A 2,932-nucleotide genomic window follows, 5' to 3' on the forward strand; every position below is an offset into this window, starting at 1 on the left:
GGGAGAGCTGAACAAGCTGCGGAGCCTGTTCTTGAGGCTGCTTCGCCTGTTGCTGCTCTCGCCGCCGACGTGCTGCCGACTGAACCGGCGTTGGTGGTTGAAGAGCCGACTGGAGCGGACCTTGGGATGCCTCAGGAACTTCCGACGATGCCAGGCTCGTTGAATGTCGAGTTCAACATCCAGCGTCTCCCGGAGGAGCAGGTGGGAGCGGCCAAGGGAGCCATGGTGCAGGCGGAGCTGATGGCTGGAGAAGCCAAGAGGGCCTACGACTCCGTTGCATCCTTGTACCGGCGGAGCTTGGAGCTGCGGGATGATATCCGAGTAAGTGGGCTAGTAAGTATTTACTTTTCTCTTGTAACCCGCTGGGTGTTCTTGGATAGCATCTGTTGTTTGCAATGGGTTCACTCTGAGTGAACCCAGTGGGTGTAGTCCCCGAGACTTCTGCCGAGTGCTTGCACCGGCAGTTGTCTTTATACATATTGTCTTTGCTTTGGTCAGGTCTGTAAATAATATGACCGACCGCGAGCAGTTGTGGCACTCGGAGTGCACTTACTGTAAGAGCCCCGAGAGTAATTTGTACTCAGGTCGGGTAGTCTTGGCCTCGTAGGCGTGGGTGGTAACATGTATCTCAATAGGGAGGGCCTGCTTGAGTTGCATGCCAGTGGGGTCACTCTCAGTGGACCCACTGGGTGTAGTCCCCGAGACCGCTGTCGACTGCTTGCGTCGGCAGGGGTCTGAAGAACTTAGACTTTTATTGCTGAATTATCTGATTGTCTCTTGGTGCTAGCTGGCAGAAAACTTGTGAAATGGGGACAACATATGAGACTCTGAGGGCGGAGAAGATTCAGTTTGCTGGTGAACGGGATGCGGCACTACTTGCAATGGATGGTATGAAGGTGGTTCTGGCGGAGCGAGATAAGTCGTTGGAGGAGGCTCGTGAAGCGAACAAAGTGCTGACTGAGGAAGTTGAGAAGATGGGGAAACAAAGGACTGCTCTGATGGGACAAATGGACGTGCTGAACAAATGGTGCAGAGCGCAGGAGAAATACGTCAGCGACTGGGCTCAGCAGATGATGACTCGTCTGGCTGGTAAGTCCTGCTTTTTCCGATGGTTGTGGTATGTGCGTCACACTCGGCGTTTATTGTTTGCTTGTCCTGCTGTTGCAGATTTTTGCATTGACGCTGAAGCCGAAGCAGCTGATGTGGAACGGTCAATTCGCGAGAACGTTCCACTCGGCGAGGACGCCAATCGAGATCTGCTCCGAGCGCATATCCGCGTGGGCAAAGTTGGCCCTTTCATCGGTCGACTGAAGGAAGTCGTCGGCCGGATCGACAAGGAGCTTTGGCCTGAGGATGAGTCGCGGCAGGAGATGGAAAACTTGCTGAGCCGATTGGAGGAGGTCCCCGACCGAGTGCAGTCATGGAAGAAATCTGCGGCTCGTTGTGGTGCAGATGTTGCTCTGTCCTTGGTCCGAGTTCATTGCAAGGAGGTGTGCGAGGAGAAGCTGAAAACGTTGAAGGTGGCCAACACGAAGAAACTTCAATTCGAAGACTTCATGGAAACCTTCCTTGAAAGTGCCACCCGCATCGCCGACGGAATCGACCTGGACACCTTCATGGAGCCCTCCAGTCCTGGCGCTGATCCAGACGACGCGTAAGAAAACATTATCCTCGGTATGCCTAGTGTTGCTTTGTAAGAAACTTTGGCCACTGCTGTTGGCCGTTACATTCTCGTTTCGGTGTGGGTAAGCTTGATCCACACCGAGCCATTATCTGTGGTTGAACTTGACATCGAATCCTTTGCTCTGCTGTTGCAATTTTGACTCGAGTTTTTGTTTGGCGTTTCTTGGTGAAGCCAGGGGCAAACATTCGGAACATGTCAGTTGTTTTGACATCTGCATGAACCTCATTGAGGGTCTGTGAAATTTTCGATTGGATCTGTATTATCTCCAAGTAGATCGGTAGGATCACCGAGTGGATCGGTGGGACGTACTCGGAGATCGAAGAGTACTTGGGCGATGCAGGATCGCAGCGATGTTGTCGAGTGCGACTATCAAGTCGCACTCGAGGCGAGTTAGTACTGATGTAGTTGTCAGTTGTTTTGACATCCACATGAGCCTCAATGAGGGTCAGCAACTCATGTAGTTGTCAGTTGTTTTGACATCCACATGAGCCTCAATGAGGGTCTGTAACTCATGTAGTTAGGCGATTCTGGATCGCAGCTAAGTCTCCGAGTGCAAGGTCGGAGAAATTTGATAATTTGGCGATTATTTATGGCAGCTAAGTCTCCGAGTGCGATGTTTAGTGCACACTCGGAGAAAGATAGTACTTAGGCGATTCTGGATCGCAGCTAAGTCCCCGAGTGTGATGTTAAGTGCACACTCGGAGAAAGTTAATACTTAGGCGATCCTGGACCGCAGCTAAGTCCCCGAGTGTGACGTTAAGTGCACACTCGGAGAAAGTTAATACTTAGGCGATGCTGGATCGCAGCTAAGTCTCCGAGTGTGATGTTAAGTGTACACTCGGAGAAAGTTCATACTTAGGCGATTCTGGATCACAGCTAAGTCCCCGAGTGTGACGTTAAGTGCACACTCGGAGAAAGTTCGTACTTAGGCGATTCTGGATCGCAGCTAAGTCCCCGAGTGTGACGTTAAGTGCACACTCGGAGAAAGTTCGTACTTAGGCGATTCTGGATCGCAGCTAAGTCCCCGAGTGTGACGTTAAGTGCACACTCGGAGAAAGTTCATACTTAGGCGATTCTGGATCGCAGCTAAGTCCCCGAGTGTGACGTTAAGTGCACACTCGGAGAAAGTTCATACTTAGGCGATTCTGGATCGCAGCTAAGTCCTCGAGTGTGACGTTAAGTGCACACTCGGAGAAAGTTCATACTTAGGCGATTCTGGATCGCAGCTAAGTCCTCGTGTGTGACGTT

The sequence above is a fragment of the Hordeum vulgare genome, chromosome 5H, assembly GCF_904849725.1.
Source record: "Hordeum vulgare subsp. vulgare chromosome 5H, MorexV3_pseudomolecules_assembly, whole genome shotgun sequence".
Lineage (NCBI taxonomy): Eukaryota > Viridiplantae > Streptophyta > Magnoliopsida > Poales > Poaceae > Hordeum > Hordeum vulgare.